At 46.0% G+C, this 19,913-nt stretch overlaps 1 pseudogene; it reads right to left on the bottom strand.

Annotated features, from left to right (window-relative positions):
* Positions 1 to 1,035: 1,035 nt before the first annotated feature.
* On the bottom strand, positions 1,036 to 19,898 carry LOC136157682 (putative killer cell immunoglobulin-like receptor-like protein KIR3DX1; annotated as a pseudogene).
* Between the last annotated feature and the right edge of the window lie 15 nt (positions 19,899 to 19,913).

Here is a 19,913-nt window from a genome sequence, read left to right as displayed (position 1 = left end):
CCTCAGTGCACAAGGGTGGGAAAGAGCATAAAGAAGCACGCACTGGCTCTTTAAGACTCCAGCCAGGAAGTGACGCATATCACCTCTACTAGTAGCCTATTGGCCAGAAGAGACACGCGGCCCCGCCCACCTGTAGAACCTGCCTGGTGACTGTGGTCAGGAAGAGGGAGAGAGCTGGAAAAAATGGTAAGCGCCAGAAATATATACCATAATAATTTTATTTTAATTTTACCTCTGCATGGGGGAGAAAGGGAAAGTGCCATGATCCTATTTTGGTTTAGCTAAGAGAAGGGAATGGCAACCCACCCCAGTATCCTTGCCTGGAGAATCCCATGGACAGAGGAGCCTAGCAAGCTACACACAATCCATGGGGTCCCAGAGTTGGACATGAGTGAATGGACTTAGCACGCACAAACCCGGCCTCATATGGCTAGTGGCACCACACTGGATATCTCAAACAGAATATACTTCATCTTTGTATTTTGCCAACTAGCATTGCTTTTACTATTTTTCATGTAAACATTTTATTTTCAATATAGAAATGTGCACATGTCAAACTTCCAATCTATCTCTCCCCCCCCCCCGCCTTCCCTTCTTGTAACTCTAAGTTTATTCTTTAAGTCTACAAGTCTGTTTCAGTCTTATAAATAAGTTCATCCTTGCAAAACATTGAATAGAGATTTTATATTTTGTTTCTTTTTTTAACTGAATAATTTGAAGACTCAACTGGCAAGTTTTTTATGGTTTATTGGTATTTTAGAAAAAGTAGGATGATCATAGTAATATACCTAGTATTATAATAACTTCTCCCCGAAAGGTTAGATAGCTAAAACAGAGTCCTAGAATAGCCAGGAGATTACTAAGAGGTTGTGGGACTTTTGAAGGTGATCCTATAATTCTTGGACTCCACTGCTCACCTCAGAGCTGCTGGACTGCTTTGGAGGAGGAGGAGGAGTCTCCACGGAGGAACCCCTTTAAAAAGAGATCTAAGTCTTTGCTTTGTAACACTCTGTGTGCTCAGAGGGTGGGGCCAGATCAGGGCTCTGCACGGTCTTGGTTTATATTGAAACCCTTGCAGATACTGGGCTCGGCAGAGGGGTGCACGGGGCTAAGGGGAGTGGATGTGAACAGTCTCTCGGAGAGGGTCCTAAGGTTCAACTGGCGTATATCACGTCTTCTACTGCAGAGTCCTGAGAGGAAGGAGGTGTGAATGATGGACTGAGACGGGGTCTTCGAAGGCTGGGACGTTGGGCATTGGAGGGGCATAGGCTATGGCGACGGGTTGGGCTGATAGGACTCACCTCGCCGCTCACTGTTTGGTCTTCCTTGGGCTCTCCTTCCATGATGGGAACATCTGCGAATGGAAGAGAGTCAAGGCCCTTGGGATGGAGGCAGCAATTCCAAACCTTCGTATGTTTGATGGGGACGTCAAAGCCAGAAAAAGGCAGGGGTGTGCTCAGGTTGCTGAGCCTGTCTACCCCACTAAAAAAAATAATCACTTAGACAAGCCCAGCCATTCACAGACTGTCTCACGAATCTGTGCAAAGTCACAGACCCATCCTACGTCTTCTGTCATGGACCATCCTCTTCTGCATATCAGCAGATTCCCAAGATCATGTAGGGGAAAAAACAGATGGCTGTACTTAAAGGGAAGAACAGTGTTTGGGATGTCCCCAGTTGCCCAGGGATTGAGTCCACCTTCCAGTGCAGAGTGTGGCTTCTATCCCTGGTGGGAGAACTATGATCCCACCTGCCGTGAAGCAACTAAGCCTCATGTGCTGCAACTGCTGAGCCCGTGTGCCTTGGAGGCTTGAACCACACCCCAGCACTGCAATGAGGATCCCCCATGCTGCAGCCAAGAGCTGATGCAGCCAAGAATAAATCAACACATATTTTCATAAAAAGAACAGAGTTCCATGGGTCTCTGGATGATGTTCCACTGGGGATCTCAACAATGGAAATCAGTTTTTAACATACAAGAAATGAAAACGCCATTCTCTACTAAAAACCCACTTCCCCCTGGGTCAGATGATGCTGAGCTCGCCTCTTCAGACTTACTTTTTGGGTAACCAGTGACAGACAAGAACAGTGAGGAAGCTGCTGGTAGAGATGAAGCCTATGGAGTATCTAAGGAGAAGATACAGCTTGCTGGTGTGACCTTGAGGAAACCGTGCTTCTGCCAACAAGCAAACGGTAGAAGGTCTGGTTATTGGTTTCGTAGGCTGTGCCCTTACACACTGGATTTATGGTCCCCTTGCATCAAACTGTGTTGGCATCTCTCAAGCTGATCAGTTATGGTCTCCATATCCCAGGAGGTCCAAAAGCATCCAGAAGAGATGCTAGCAGTTGATAAAGTAAAGAGGAGATGCAAGACCAGCAGAGCTCTGAACCAAGGTCCCCCAGGGACCAATGCAGTTTTTCTCTGCTGCCCATATGACAAGGCATGGTGTTTTTGCAACAATGGAGACCTCTTTAATCCACAATACATCCCCCCCTCAATCCACATATACCTTGAATGGAATTCTCAAGAAGATATGACACTTTAACTTCTGAATTGTGGAATGTTTCATTCATAAAACACTAACAGAGGAATAGCACATATTAAAAGTGTTCCCTAAAATTTACCCTTGGGCACCCACCTCCATCCCGAAAGATCCAGGTGGAGTGAGGGTGAGCATCTCCCTTAAGCATGGGGCCTCTGACCCACTTGGTCCAATTTAGAAACTCTCAGTCCCAGGGTCTCAGTGCCCCCTCTGGTTCTAATGCAGACCACGGTCCCAAATGCTGACAGGACAGGGGCGTTGAGGAGCACAAAGTCACAGAGCTGGGAGGTGGCAGAACCAACGCTCATACAGGAACCCTCTGTCTTCTCAGAAAATTGCTGAGATGGCAGACGTCTTGCATACCTTCTGTGGTGAGTGGATCCATGGGTGATGGGCAAGTACTTGTAGTGGATCTTAGGGGAAAAAAGACAGAAGGGGTGAGCAAGTAACCTTCTTCGCCACACTGAGGGAGGACTATTCTTTCTGGAAGGCTGACATCCTGCCTGTCCTTGACTCTGTGATCCCTCAGAGCACTGATGAAGCAGGGGAGAGCTTCTGGTCCCTCTATGAGAATGTGTTGAGTAGAACCTCCATCCTGGAGATGTGATGGTGGAAGGAGGTGGGAAGGATATGCCTGGTGGTGAAGGACAGCTGCAAGCAAGAGACATTCTCTCTGCTCCAGGAATGAGTATCGATGCTCCTTAACTGGGAAATCACCTGCATGTCAGAGGTGCTTCTGGGAAAACATTAACAGCGAGGGGCCAATGCAATCTCTGATCTTCCCAAAGCAGCCTAGCCTCTCCTCCTCCTGGGTCTACCATGACCCTTTTCTTTATTTGCCTGCATGGACAGGACTCTGATGTGGAGCATCCATACAGGAGGTGGGAGAGGGCTGAGATGGCATCGTCCATCTCTCTTCCTCTCTGGGTCTCATTGCCTCCATTTCTCCAGAAGCCCTAAGGTTCCCTGACACCAGCACAGGGCCCTTGATCTAGAGCTCAGTGATAGAGTAAGATGTTATGGAAAAACCCAAATGGACTTGTTGGCCAACACAAAGTGATTTAGTGTACTGTAAAGCATGGGACTCTTCATGGTTCTGCAGGCAAGAACACTGGAGTGGGTTGCCATTTCCTCCTCCTCTGGTGAACTAAGTTTTGTCAATATTCTTCACTAGGATCTCTCAATGTTGGTGGCCCTGCACGTCATGTCTTATAGGTTCATTGAGGTACACAACCACCTTCACCAGGACGAGGCTGTGATATATGAAGGAGAGATAGTGAAGGACAGAGGATCTGTCATGCTACAGCCCATGGGTTGCTTAGAATTGGACACAGCTTCGCGACTGGACAACAACAAGAAAGAATGGGCCAGGAAGAGGTTCCTCACCTGTGACAGGAGCAGGGGGTCGCTGGGCTCTGATCACAAGTAGGGAGAGCGAGTGAAGGAGCCGTAGCACGTGTAGAGCCTGCTGTGGGCTGGGGTCCCAGGACCCAGAGGGAAAGCTGCCTGGAGTGCTCCGCGGGCGCCCCGCCCTCCAGCGAGCTGCTGCCCAAGATTCTGCCCCTCCCTCAGGAGAAGGAACTGGTCAAAGGCGCGCTCGGAGCTGCAGAGCAAGGTCACATTCTCCCCTGATCTCACCACGGGCCCCCCCCCCCCCCCTGCGCTGAGAGAGAGGGTTTCTTGGACAGACCTGGAAGGAGGAGACCTTGATATTACAGCATAAAATAACTCTAGTCCTAAATAGAGGACTAAAGCCCGAAGTGTGCAACAAGAGAAGCACTGCATGAGAAGACTGCCCACCGCCAGAAGAGAAAGCCCCACAGTAAAGAATACCCAGCACAGGGAAAAATTCAAGCATAGCTTTAAATATGGAGTGTCACTTAATATCCTTTTTTTTAAAAAACAAATATATCTATATGAACAACTGAATCACTCTTATGGAAAACAGGAATTAGCAACATGGTAAATCAACTAGACTTCAACAAAAATGAATAAGAAAAATATACTTTAAACATCAGTGAGATGTGGGGTTCTCTTGAAACAAGGAACCTACTAGGTTCTGCTGGGACCATCAGAAAACATGGTACTCACCCAGAACCAGACAATATGGCCAGGAACTTGCCAGAATATCATTGGGTCTTTGACTACCTCAAACTTGAGGGAGAGTTCAGTGCTGCCCTGCCCACCCACAGGGGTTGGAAGGGACTCCTTAGTAGGGAGGGTTGGCAGGGACAACTCCTCCCTCTTTCTGCAGAAGTGAAAGGTTGTTGCTGAATCACACAAAGATGCCAGCTTTCCTGGCCTCCGGAGAAGAATTCAATCTGTGGCCAGAGACGAGGCTGGATTGCTCAGAGCTTTTGTGTAATAAAGTTTTATTAAAGTATAAAGGAGATAGAGAAAGCTTCTGACATAGACATCAGAGGGAGTAGAAAGAATACCCCCTTGCTGGTCTTAGCACTGGAATTATATACTCTCAAATTAGCTATTACAGTGAATCAAAAGAATGTCTGGAGGTTGTAAAGACCTCATCAGACCTACTTCCAATAATGTACATTTTGAGATAACAGAATTAACCAGAAAGATTTTCCAGAGACTGTTGTCAAGCAGGATACATTATTGTTATATAATTCTAAAGAATGTAGAGGGGGAAATAAAGTTTGTCCTTTCTTCCTCCTTGAGAATTCCAGACCCCTCTCTCCATGGGAACCCCTAGACTTCTTATCAACCTGCATAGGAATTGATTCTCTCATTCCCCCCTTTTCTTTTAGGAGAATTATGTTGCCAAGGGAAATGGGCATTGTTTTCATTCCATAACTTCTTCATGCTGTTTAGGGGCATGGTCCCTAAATTGTTAAGGCAACATATTCTCCTAACCCTCATTTGAGGGTCTCTGATCCAGGGGCCGCAAGTAATAGTTGGAGGAGGCTGTGGCACTCATAGGAGCTTGGGCAACCATTTGTAACTTAAAAACCTTCATGCGACTAGAAACAAATCCAATTACACAGTTACAGATGCGGGGAGCAAACAGCAAAAATTGAACAATCAACATTATTGTAATTAAGATCGTTTTCCACCATGGGGAACTAGTTAACGTCTCCCAAAGTGAGGCAATTGAGGCTTCAGGAGTATCCATAGCCCCAGTAATCTTGTTCATGTGTTTAGCAAAATAAGTAACATTAGTGCTCATATCAGGTATATAAGTACAGCATTGGGTATGAGTGATGGCACGAGTTCTCCTTGCACAGCTGTCAGAATATCTAAAGCTAATCTGTTTTTTAAGACCACCTTTCTAATTTATGCTTGCTCAGCATTAAGAGCTGAAATTGCTTTTTGAGAATCCTGTAATGCCTGTTGAGTAAAATTAGTCAAAGCATCCACTCATAGCATAACATCTGTAGTTCCCAAAGAAGGAACAAACACTGCAGCCAAATAATCATACCAGTGAAATACAGGCTTTGCCCACCGAGTTTTAAGGTGGGGTAAATTAGCAGGCTTTTCTGGAAACTCTGAAAATATAAAGTCGTGAGTAAAGGCTAGACTCAGGATACATCTCCCTATTCAACCAGGGGGAAGCCAAGCCCACAGGTAAGAGCCACATATTCAATAAGTCCCGTTTGGAGTGAGCCAGCCTCATCCCTGGCTCCAGATTGAATTCTTCTCCGGAGGCCAAGAACCCCAGCGTGTTTGTGTGATTCAGCAACAATCTATCAGAAGAACACGTTAAACAATGAGGCTGAGCAAATTCACGCTGCCAGCCTCTGTCTTGATCACCCAGGGGTCAGACTGCAAGGGCGTCTGGTACCACGGTGCTCTGGACAGAGGAAGGGAGTTCTGACATGAAAGCAGGAAACCAACCCCTTAACAAGCCATCGTTGGATGCCTGAGCCAGGAAATGCCCGGGTCCCTGCTCTGGTACATCTTGCTCCACTGATCGTTCTTTCACGTTCTTGCTGCTTCACTCTGTCACCGGCTGTGTCTTCTCTTTACCACATGGCAGGTGCTCTGTTCTCTTTTCCCTTCCGTGTTCACACCTCCTCTCTGTCTGCATTGTTCCTTCTCCTGAGTGTGTGAGTGTGTCTGCACGCCTGTCATTGTCTCCCGGTACTGACGCTGGACTGGACACCAGACCTTCTGTGACACAGACAGCAGAGGGGACTGGTCTGGACACACTCACCTGTCATGACGATGTCCATGGGGTCGCTGGGGGCTGACCACTCATAGGGGGAGCGGCTGGGAAAGCCATAGCATCGGTAGGTGCCCGCACTCCCTGAGGTCATGGGGCCAGTGGAGAAGTCAGCTGCAGCATGCCCGCCCGTGAACGTCTCTCCACGTCTCTGGAAATGCCCGTTGCTGCCTTTTTTGTGCAGGATAAATTTGTTCAGCAGCAGCGGTGAGTGACAGCGTAGGGTCACATTCCCTTCCACCTGCACGAGGGGGCCTGGGTGGGCTGAGATGGAGGGTTTCGTGAACAAATCGAGGAGCAAAGAGGTTGTGAGCTTCAGTGGTCACCCCGCCTCAGCGCTTCCCCTGAGAACTGAAGGTGTGAAAAATGTCCCCATGAACCACCAAAGCCAATTACCTTTCCTGTGTGTTCTGTTGCATTTTCTTTAGCCTTGTTCTCGGGTCTGGCTCATTCTTTTCTGTCCCTCTTTGCCCAAGACATCCAGCCTCCTCTGTGTTTATTCTAAACTCTTTAGTTGTTGGATCCGCTTTCAGTTTCATGCATGCACACTCAGTTACTTCAGTTGTGTCCGACTCTGTGGGACCCCATGGAGTGTAGAGGACCCACCTGACTCCTCTGTCCATGGGATTCTTCAGGTGAGAATACTGGAGTAGGTGGCCATGCTCTCAGTTTCATCCCATCCCTAATATGCATGGTGTGGGACTGGGATGATGCATACCCTGGCTCCCTTCACACACATCTCCTATAATCTGGGTGATGACCAGCATTATTGTGAAGGAAGTGGAGAAAAAATGGAACATTTCCCATCTGTGACCCCACCTCATGCCTCTGGAGACATTCCTGGGACTCCTCCCTGGACCTCAGCTCCTTCATAAGGGATTACAGCTCCCTACTGGGTGGCAGGTGCTGGATCAGGGTCGTTCCCCGCCCTCCCTGCTGACAGGCAGTGGCCGCATCCTGTCTAACTAATGACTAGGGAGGATCCTCCTTCCTGTGCTGGGGCGCCCCATCCCTTTATTCAACACCCCGAGTTTAAACTCTCAGAGTGGGTGCTCTTTCTTTGGCCCTGTCCTGGCTGGGGACCCTGAGTAAGCCTTGGGTGCACTGGCATGTGGACATAAGATAGGATTAATGCAGGCACGGCTGTCCCAGGCTGGGCTGGACCCCTCCTACCTGTGACCACAGTCTGCAAGGGTCACTGACATCGGACCACACAGAGAGAGACCAACAGAATCCAGAACACCTCTAGGACCCAGCATGTTCTCAGGTCACCGGGCCAAGGGTGAAGGTGTTGAGATGTCCCTGGAGCTCCGGCCAACTGGTCCCGTCTCTTTTGAACAGTCTGAATAATGCAAATGGAGAATGGGAGTGACACTGAAGAGTCATAATCTGTCCTAAGGGAACCATGGCACTTGGCCAGGCTGACAAAGAGGGCTTGTCATATTCACCTAGGACAGAAGGAGGCACAGGCTTTGAGAGGCAAATAGGAACAGTCTCCTCTCCCCACTGCCCCCATGGGCCCTTCCCCTTCAATTCTTCCAACTCTCCTCCCCTAAAGTGCATCACCTTGATGCTCAAGGACACCTGGGCCTGGGGACAGACAGAGACACAGTCAACCCACGACGGACATCACGGAGTTTCTAAGAATATGATTCTCAGAAGCGATTCTTCTCAGGAGAGGAAGCACTCCTTGGGTTGACAAAATGTTGAAAAACTTTCTCTCAAATCACAAAACACCAGGGATTCCCTGGCGGTCCAGTGGTTAGGACTCAACACTTTCTCTGCCACGTGCCCTGGTTGATCCCTGATCAGGGAACTAAGATTCTGTAAACCCCATGATGCAGGCAAAGGAAAACACCACAGAAAAATTGATACGTGGAAAAGAAGTGAAAGGACTTCCCTGTTGGATTTGTTATAGTCTAATGGTACAGAATATCCCTGCCATGCAGGAGAGCAGGTTTCAATCCCTGAGTTGGCAAAATCCCCTGGACAAGGTAATGGCATCCCCCTCCAGTATTCTTACCTGGAGAACCCCATGGACAGAGGATCTGGGTGAGCTACAGTTCATGGGGTTGCAAAGAGTCGGACTCGACCAAGCGACTAACACAACTAAAAAGTGAAAAAGCCACCTGACTGAAAAGCAGGAAGGAAACCATGAGCCCCACTCCTTTGTTAGCTAGCCTCCATCAAATGTGGGACCAGGTCCAGGTGGCCCTGTCTGATGCCCAGCCCCTCCCCTGGGGTTGGATCAAGCGGGCGGTCCTGCAGATCCATTGTGAAGGGCTGGTTGGAGATGCCACCTTGTTGGAGAGGGGTCTGCGGACTGCAGCCCCTCGCTCCCTCTCAAGATAGAAATGGCACTCAGGGGGCCCAGCTTTCAGCTCCCAGACTTCACACTGTGCCTTCAGGTCCAGAGCCCAGAGCTGGGCTAACCTCTGGGGAGAGTGAAGGTGAGTATCAAGGCCAATAGGAGGACCTGGGATCCACAGAGCACGCGGCTCTCAGTGTACTGACAGGGGTCTCACCCTGCCCCCCACTGTCATCTGCCTCAGCCCTGCCTGCTCTGCTCAAAACAGACACAAGGGATGTGGAGGATTCACCCACAGCTGCCCAGATCCTCAGACTCACACAGAATCCTAGGAGAAAAACCCCGTTAGAGATGGCTTGTCCCGAGAGACCCCACGCTCCTTGCACCCTCATCCAGGGAACCTGGTCAGTGGTGTGGAGACCCCCGATTTCCACCATAACCCTCTCCTACCGGGTCTTTCCAGACTCACCGAGACTCAGGAAGCTGAGGAGTGTGGCCACATGGCTCTGCTTCTGTGAGGCAGGAGGCAGGACTGAGCAAAGCTGACCGAGTCACAGGATGCGGAAGGCGGGCGGTGTTGTTCATGCAGTCAGCCTGGTGTCGGTCGCAGGGGAAGATGGGCAGCCTCTTCTCACACCAGGGGTGGAAGTCTGACCTGAGCCTCGTCACTGAGCAGGCCTCATGACCCGAGCCTCACCTTTTGTTTCTGAACAGTATAAACTAAGATGATTCAAACAGATCTTGCTGCCTTCAGGAAGTAGTAACTGTGATTCTGTATGTACCATGCAGCATGCTTTTCCCTAGCTCATGATAAATCCCATTAACCTTAAGTCTTTGCAGAGGAGAAATCACATATACCCACGTCATATCTCAGGCTCAGTGCGGTTTTCAATTAAAGACTCATTAATACAGTCTTTGATTCTGCATTCTTATGAGAGGAACAGACATAGATATTATGGCTCCTTGAAAATTGCAAAAAATTCTATATTGGGTTATATGTGATTAAGAGACTGTGTTAGTTTCAGCTGTACAACAAAGTGATTCAGTTATTCATATACATGCATCTATTCCTTTTAAATTCTTTTCTCACTTAGGGAGTCAATGAATATCAAGTAGAATTCTCTGTGTTATAAGAGTAGGTCCTTGTGTGTCATCCATTTTAAATATAGCCCTGTGTATATGTCAATCCCAAACCTCTAATCCCCCCGACACTATACCCCCTGGTAACCATAAGTTCATTCTTTGTGTGTCCGTTTTATAAATAAGTTCATTATTTTAGATGTCACAAATAAGTGATATCATGTGACATTTGTCTTTCTCTGACTCTTCTTCATCTGAAATTATTTCGCGACTGTGAATGGAAAATTTTACAGACACCTTTTCTGTCTCTCTTGCTCCCTTTCCAATCCAAGGACCACACATGTACACAAAGGTAACGTGTGTACAGATGATGGTGGTGTTTTTTTGGGAGGGGGATTTGTTCTGCCTGAAAAGGTGGACAACCTTGCTTACTACATACTCAAATGAACACAAAATACGTCAAGTAGAGACTTTCAAGCTCCAGAATGCTTGAGTGAGGGGCATATCTCCAATCAGCTCCCAACAGGGACAAAACGGCCCAGCTGTTTCAGGACTCCAAGGGCAGACATACACCCAGCTGTTATTCATAGACAGGAGAGAACCTCAGTCAGGGCAGCGTTTCCACACCATGTTATTGGGGGTGGGATCGTTAACATTAGTGATGCGCCCTAAGTAAAAAATCTGGTCTCCTCTTGATCGTTGTGTATGTAATGGAGTAACAGTCCAGTCACCCTTCTTAAAATTTCCTTTTATTTACTTAATATCATGTTTCAGAATTGACCTGTATTCTTTGGTATATCAGTTTGTGCGTTTTTAATGCCATGTAATGTTTCATTCAGTTGAGTTCAGTTGCTCAGTCGCATACGACTCTTTGCGACCCCATGAACCACAGCATGCCAGGCCTCCCTGTCCATCACCAACTCCCGGAGCTTACTGAAACACATGTCCATTGAGTCTGTCATGCCATCCAGCCATCTCTTCCTCTGTCGTCCCCTTCTCCTCCTGCCCCCAATCTCTCCCAGCATCAGGGTCTGTTCCAATGATTCAACTCTTCGCATGAGGTAGCCAAAGTACTGGAGTTTCAGCTTCAGCATCAGTCCTTCCAATGAACACCCAGGACTGATCTCCTTTAGGATGGACTGGTTGGATCTCCTTGCAGTCCAAGGGACTCTCAAGAGTCTTCTCCAACACCACAGTTCAAAAGCATCAATTTTTCGGTGCTCAGCTTTCTTCACAGTCCAACTCTCACATCCATCCATGACCACTGGAAAAACCATAGCCTTGACTAGACGGATCTTTGTTGGCAAAGCAATGTTTCATTGCAGATATATAAATAACACATTTTTAAACATTAAAAAAATTTATTGAAATATAGTTCATTTCTGCTGTACATTTCTGCTGATTCAGCTCGACATATATATTTTTCCATTATGATTTATGTCAAGATTCTGAATAGAATTCCCTGTACCTTACTGTAGGACCTCATTCTTATCCATTCTATATAAAAATAGACTTCATCTGCTAGTCCCAAACTCCCAATCCTTCTCTCCTTGGCAACCACAAGCCTTTTCTCTATGTTTGTGAGTTTCTTCCTGTTTCACTGATATGTTCCTTTTAGAGTCCACATATGGGTGATATCACATGAAAATTGTCTTTCTCTTTCTGTCTGCTTCACTTACTATGTTAATCTCCAGTTCCATCCATGCTGCTGCAAATGGTATTATTTCATGTTTTTAAATGTCTGAGAAGTATTCCATTCTCTGTGTGCATAAACACATACATCTTTATCCATTCATCTGTTGAAGGACATTTAGGCTGTTCCCATGTCTTGGCTACAGTACGTTGTGCTGCTATGAACACAGGGCTGCATGAATGTTTTCAAGGTGTGTTTTATTCCAGATATATGCTCGGGACTGGAATTGTACTATCATATGGAAAGTCTGCTTTTAGTTTTTTTGAGGAACTTCCATACTGTTTTCCCCAATGACTGAACGAGCTTACACTCTCCCAACAGTGTGAGAGGGTTTCCCTCTTCTCCACACCCTCTCCAGCATCAATGATTCGTCAGCTGTTTAATGATGGCTATTCTGATCGGTATGAGGTGGTACCTCATTGCAGTGTCAGTTGGCCTTTCTCTACTTATGAGCAATGCTGAGCATCTTTCCATATGCCTGTTGGCCATCTGCGTATCGTCCTTTAAACCACAGATATCAATTGTGAGAGTGACGTCTATGGACTTTGTCTTAAAAAAACACCTCTGCTGATGTCCCATGAATGTGCTCTGAGTCCAACCTCACCTTGCTTGTCATGGACAGAGTGATGAGATCTTCAGGAAAGGAATAGTGACTTTATTTGGAAAGCCAGCAGACCAACAAGCTGGTGAATTCGTTCCCCAAAGAATCATCTTACCTGAGTTAGTTGGTCTTTTTTGGAGGGAAGGGATGGTTGTGTTTATTGAATGTGAAATAACCCTAGCACATGGGGAGGAAAATTCCAAGGAAAAGAGAGAACAATACAGATTAAATACCCACCTGTGAACTGACACTTTCACACACACAAAAACACACACACTCTAAAAGAGGAGGAGTTGTAGCTGTTTATTGCAAACTTTTGATTAATTAATTAGGATGACTTGGGTCTTCATTGTTGGGCACAGGTTTTCTCTAGTTGCAGGAAGGGGGGGCTGCTCTTTGCAGTGGCACAGGGTCTTCTCATCGCCGTGGCTTCTCGTGCTGTGGAGCACCCACCCTAGGCACATGGGCTTGTGGCCCACGTCCTTAACTGCCCCGAGGCATGTGGAATCTTCCTGGTCCCAGGATCAGGCCCATGTCCCCCACATCGGCAGGCAGATTCCCAATCACTGGACCACCAGGGAAATCCTCTTGCAATCTTTTTTTTACCCTTATTTTATTTATTTTAAATTTAAGATCAACTACAATATTGTGATAGTTTCTGCCATACATCAACATGGATCAGCCATAGCTATACTTATGTCCCCTCCACTGTGGAAACTTAATCCTGGAATCCTTTGTTCTTGAAGTTGTCCATGCAGGTCTGGACATAATGTCCCTCTAAGCCCCCAACAAGACAAGAGGTTCTGTCTGTTCTGCAACATTTTCTCTCTATACGAATGGGAAAGTGAACCTCTCAAGTTCAGAGCCTTGAGAATAGCGTTAGTCCCTCAGTCTGTCTGACTCTTTGTGATCCCATGGGCTGCAGCCAGCCAGACTCCTCTGTCCATGGGGATTCTCCAGGCAAGAATACTGGGGTGGGTTGCCATTTCCTTCTCCAGGAGATCGTCCCAATTAAGGGATCGAACTCAGCTCTTCCAAATTACAGGGGGATTCTTTATCATCTGAGTCACAAGGGAAACCCACCAGTAATATCATGTGATTCAATATTTCCTCCCACAATTAACGTTACCATTGTTTTCCATTTACTTTTTTTTTTTTTTTTTTAATATTATTTTATTAGTTGGAGGCCAATCACTTTACAACATTTCAGTGGGTTTTGTCATACATTGACATGAATCAGCCATATAGTTACACGTATTCCCCATCCCGATCCCCCCTCCCACCTCCCTCCCCACCCGACTCCTCAGGGTCCTCCCAGTGCACCAGGCCCGAGCACCTGACTCATGTATCCCACCTGGGCTGGTGGTCCGTTTCACCATAGATAATATACATGCTGTTCTTTCAAAACATCCCACCCTCACGTTCTCCCCCAGAGTTCAAAAGTCTGTTCTGTACTTCTGTGTCTCTTTTTCTGTTTTGCATATAGGGTTATCACCACCATCTATCTAAATTCCGTATATATGTGTTAGTATACTGTAATGTTCTTTATCTTTCTGGCTTACTTCACTCTGTATAATGGGCTCCAGTTTCATCCATCTCATTAGAACTGATTCAAATGAATTCTTTTTAACGGCTGAGTAATATTCCATGGTGTATATGTACCACAGCTTCCTTATCCATTCATCTGCTGATGGGCATCTGGGTTGCTTCCATGTCCTGGCTATTATAAACAGTGCTGCAATGAACATTGGGGTGCACGTGTCTCTTTCAGATCTGGATTCCTCAGTGTGTATGCCTAGAAGTGGTATTGCTGGGTCATATGGCAGTTCTATTTCCAGTTTTTTAAGAAATCTCCACACTGTTTTCCATAGTGGCTGTACTAGTTTGCATTCCCACCAACAGTGTAAGAGGGTTCCCTTTTCTCCACACCCTCTCCAGCATTTATTGCTTGTAGACTTTTGGATAGCAGCCATCCTGACTGGCGTGTAATGGTACCTCATTGTGGTTTTGATTTGCATTTCTCTGATGATGAGTGATGTTGAGCATCTTTTCATGTGTTTGTTAGCCATCTGTATGTCTTCTTTGGAGAAATGTCTGTTTAGTTCTTTGGCCCATTTTTTGATTGGGTCATTTATTTTTCTGGAATTGAGCTTCAGGAGTTGCTTGTATATTTTTGAGATTAATCCTTTGTCTGTTTCCTCATTTGTTATTATTTTCTCCCAATCTGAGGGCTGTCTTTTCACCTTACTTATAGTTTCCTTTGTAGTGCAAAAGCTTTTAATTTTCATTAGGTCCCATTTGTTTATTTTTGCTTTTATTTCCAATATTCTGGGAGGTGGGTCATAGAAGATCTTGCTGTGATTTATGTCGGAGAGTGTTTTGCCTATGTTCTCCTCTAGGAGTTTTATAGTTTCTGGTCTTACATTTAGATCTTTAATCCATTTTGAGTTTATTTTTGTGTATGGTGTTAGAAAGTGTTCTAGTTTCATTCTTTTACAAGTGGATGACCAGTTTTCCCAGCACCACTTGTTAAAGAGATTGCCTTTTTTCCATTGTATATCCTTGCCTCCTTTGTCAAAGATGAGGTGTCCATAGGTTCGTGGATTTATCTCTGGGCTTTCTATTCTATTCCATTGATCTATATTTCTGTCTTTGTGCCAGTACCATACTGTCTTGATGACTGTGGCTTTGTAGTATAGTCTGAAGTCAGGCAGGTTGATTCCTCCAGTTCCATTCTTCTTTCTCAAGATTACTTTGGCTATTCGAGGTTTTTTGTATTTCCATACAAATTGTGAAATTATTTGTTCTAGTTCTGTGAAAAATACCGTTGGTAACTTGATAGGGATTGCATTGAATCTATAGATTGCTTTGGGTAGAATAGCCATTTTGACAATATTGATTCTTCCAATCCATGAGCACGGTATGTTTCTCCATCTGTTTGTGTCCTCTTTGATTTCTTTCATCAGTGTTTTATAGTTTTCTATGTATAGGTCTTTTGTTTCTTTAGGTAGATATACTCCTAAGTATTTTATTCTTTTCGTTGCAATGGTGAATGGTATTGTTTCCTTAATTTCTCTTTCTTTTTTTTCATTGTTAGTGTATAGGAATGCAAGGGATTTCTGTGAATATAGTAAAGTTGCAGGATATAAAATTAACACACAGAAATCCCTTGCATTCCATTTACTTTTAATCTGGACAAGGTGGGATTTTGGCATCATGCTTCCACTGCCACTGTAACATAACACTGAGGTGAAATATACCATAAATCTTAAAATAGAAGTATGAATCAAATGCTAGATTTCTAATTAAAAATCAAGAAGACATGCAACAAGCAAGAAAGGTTTACTGTATAGCACTGGGAACTATAGTCAATATATTACAATAACCTAAAAAGGAAAATATTCTGAAACATAATGCATGTGTATTTGTATAACTGAAAATCACCTTGCTGTGTGCCTGAAACACTGTAAGTCATCTAGACTTCAATAAAATATATACATTGTGAGATTAGAAAGATGGAGCTAGTAAATAAAAATAAATAAATTTTAAAATGAAATGAGAGAAAATGAAGTCGCTCAGTCGGTTTTGACTCTTTGCAACCCTATGGACTGTAGGCTGGCAGGCTGCTCTGTTCATGGGATTTTTCAGGCAAGAACACTGGAATGCACCACCATTTCCTTCTCCAAATAGAGCCAGCAACTTCAGCATACTCCCTGATGGTCTGTGTACTCACTCTCACATTCCAGTTCTGTGAATGGTGTATTCACATTGGCAACCTGAGCTGCCCAAAGACGCTCAACCCAGATGGTGGGTTTGTGGAAGGTCCCTGGAAAGAAGTCAGAGGCTGAGTCCAGGGACCTCCCCACCCCTCACTCCCCAGCTCAGCTCAGGAGCCCTTCCAGGTTTCACCAGCATCACTCTAGAATTCCAGTGCCCCCACCTTGCCCCCACTAAGTTCCAGGGACTCAAGTGAGACATGGGTCCCGGGAGCCCCGGGGTACTCACCTGCAGGGTTTGGGGTCCTCTGGCCCAGACTCAGTCCTGGAAGTGAGAGATTTGCCACCGAAAGCTTGGGCTGATTCTCTCCCCATTCAGGATCCGTGGTCCCTCCAGCTGCCTGAGCCCTGACATTCCCGTGAACTGGGGCCGGGTGGGCGTCCCATGCCCTGCTGAGTTCCCCTCCCTGCCCTGCACATCTGGCCGAGGCAGAGAAGCACAGACAGGATGGAAGGCATGTCTGCACCTCTGAGCACCCAGCCGCCCCGCCCCGGCCCTGTACAGATGAGACTACAGGGCCCTAGAGGACAAAAAGGATGTGGTCCCTGGACGGTGCCACAATCCCTCGGGGTTCCCACAGCCGTGGACCTGCAGCAAGGGGCGGCCCCTCCACGGACCTGGCTCTGATGTCTCCAGGGAGGGTTCAGGAGGCATCTCAGCCCCGACCTGAGGTCTCAGTTCTTTTTCTGCCTGGTCTGACTGCTGGCTCTAGAGGGTGGGACCCAGGTTCTCGTCCTGAGCCAGCCCCAGACAGTGTGGCTTCAAATAGGACTCAGAACTTGATTTTCCCAGTCCCCTGCAAAAATGGAATTTATTCTTGTCTTTGGAGAGTTCACAAATAATTGCAGAGCACCTACTCTGTACCAGGCATTGGTGTCACACAGCAGAAATACACCCACGACCCAGGTAAACCCATCTTCTGTAGGTGGTTGAAGAACTCAGATTCTGCAGAATGTGGGCATCAAAGGGTAATAATCAATTACTTTTTTAAAAGAAGAAATATGAGAATAACTGGGGTGCATGTCTACACTGTAAACATTTTAAAAAATGAAGCTCCTGAACTCTGGTCCAAGCATTTCATAGCAAAAAAAAAAAAAAAAAAAAAGGGAAAAAGTGGAAACAGTGACAGATTTTCTTTTCTTGGGCTCCAAAATTACTGTGGATAGTAACTGCTACCATGAAATTAAAAGACCCTTCTCCTTGGAAGAAAAGCTGTGACAAACCTAGACAGTGTATCAGAAACCATTGTGCCAACAAAGGTCTGAATAGTCAAAGCTGTGGTTTCGTAGTAGGCACATACGGATGTGAGAGTTGGACGTAAAGAAGGCCAAGCACTGAAGAATATGCTTTTAGACTGTGGTACTGGAGAAGACTTTCGAGAGTCCCTTGGACATCAAGGAGATCAAACCCATCAATCCTAAAGGAAATCAACCCTGAGAGTATTCACTGGTAGGACTGATGGTGAAGCTGAAGCTGCAATAATTTGACCACGAGATGCAAAGAACTGACTACTCAGAAAGACCCTGATGCTGGGAAAGATTGAGGACAAGAGAAGAAGAGGGTGAAAGAGGATGAGATGGTTGGATGGCATCGTTGACTCAATGGATTTGAGTTTGAGAAAACTCTGGGAGATAGTGAAGGACAGAGAAGCCTGGAGAGCTGCAGTCCATGGTCACAAAAGACACATGACTTAGTGACTGAACAACAGCGTCTACACTGTACTTGAGGGGAGAGGCTGCTTGAAGAGGTGTGGACACCATGGGGGAGAAGCGAGTACATTCTAGAGAGAAAAGAATATTCCCTAGACCCTGGGAAACAGGCACTGTCTGGGTGCAGGGGGAGTTGGTGATGGGCATGTACAGTGCTGTCCACTGTTGAAGGATGATGGTTTTATGTTTAAGAAAAATGGAATATACAAGCAAAGACTGTATGATTAAAAAAAACTTTATGAAGGTCATATTATATTAACTGCTTTAGAGAAAAGGGAAATGAAAGTATAAATGTAATTTTTTAAATTAAAAATAAATAGTACTTGACCTTCAATTACTCCAATAAGGGCATGTCAACCAGCATTCTAAATGATTTATGTGGATTTTTCATATGAAAATTGCCCCTTAATAAGGCAAAAACCCATTAACAAGGGATGGAAATGATAGCGTCTACCTTTGTATCTACTTTTGACTGGGAGTAGAAAAGGAACTTGTTGAGTCTGAGTGTTCTCAGAAGAGCTCATATGAGAGAGCACACAAATGTTAAATGACCTATTTCCCACATGTGTGTGTGTGTGTGTGTGTGTGTGTGTGTGTGTGTGTGTGTGTAACTGCACCAGTATCATTGGGAGGGAAGAAAAGGTGAGACCTGAGGTTGGGGGGGGGGTCACATCTGGAGGACCATGAGCTGGCTGGAATTCTGATAGAAGAGTTTGGGGTTTGCCCTGAAGATGTGGTCACCATGGAAGGATTTGGGGCAGAAAGCAGATTCTGAAATGTGAGTTAGAAAGATGAAATGTGGAGGGTGAACTGGAGATGGGAGTGTGGGTCTGGAGCTCAGAAACTAGGGAGGTTATGGCTGGGACCCAGGTGTGGCTGTGGGCTGGACTATGTGGACGGAGAGGACAGCAGGGGTCAGGGGCACCCTGGAGGCCGAATTATTTTACTGCGTGATTGAATACCAGATGTAAGGGTCGAGGAGTTGACTGTGACCTTCACTCCCCACCGTGGTTGGGTGGAGGCACCAGTGATGCCCTCAGAGACCTGGTGAACTGCAGGGTGGGGGAACGAGGCGGACTGAGGAGTTTTGCAAAGTATACTCTGCTCTCACAAGAGAGCACAGCTCTTCCTCCTGGGCCCAGAGAGCAGGCTTTACTTCTCCCAGGGACAGGCCAGGGTGTGTAAGAAGCAGGATGTGTCTCTGTCCCCTTGAGGTGAAGCATGAGAGTCATTTCTGTCCCTTCAAAGCATCCTTTGAAGCTGCAGGTTGCTCTCCTTTTCAACCAATGGAGATTCCAGGATTCAGACAAGAATGCTCCTCATCGGAGTTCCTGATCAAGGACAGACACATATACTAATATATATGATATACTTCCCTGAAGTGAAATAAAAATAAGACAGGAAATAGCCTTCTAAAGTCATCAACCACCTCAGGAAGAGGTATAGCCACCTTTAAAATATATTGATCTCTCTATCTCTCTATCTACATATAATCATGGAGAATGAAACGCAAACCACTCCAATATTCTTGCTTGGACAATCCCATGGACAGAGGATCCTATAAGGTTTCAGTCCATCGTGTTGTAAAGAGTTGGACATGACCAAGAGACTAAGCACATATACTATCTATCTATCCAGTTTCATTGAGTTGTAATTGACATACAGCCCTGTGGTGTAAAAGCTAATGATCTGACTTACATGTATTAGGAAATGATTGCATGTTCAGATATATCGCACAGCAGTATGGTATATGCTCACTCACAGTAGCAACAAGAAAGGAAACCCCAGCATGTCTTCATTTGTAGCGGTCCTGACATTTCTCTTGGTAAAACAGTTCTTGGGCGGTTTAGTTCTAAGCCAGGGGAAAGATCACACACAGAGAGCTCAATGAGCAACTAAGGCTCCGTGGAGCTTCATCTTTGCCCTATTTGCCAGCTCAGTTCACACCGGGGTCCTCATGTTGTTCTGCTCTTCAGTCCTCCTATTGGTCGAGTCAAGCCACATTGTGCCACCAGCTGA

Source organism: Muntiacus reevesi, chromosome 2 (assembly GCF_963930625.1).
Source record: "Muntiacus reevesi chromosome 2, mMunRee1.1, whole genome shotgun sequence".
Lineage (NCBI taxonomy): Eukaryota > Metazoa > Chordata > Mammalia > Artiodactyla > Cervidae > Muntiacus > Muntiacus reevesi.
This window is presented reverse-complemented; position numbering and strand designations above follow the sequence as displayed.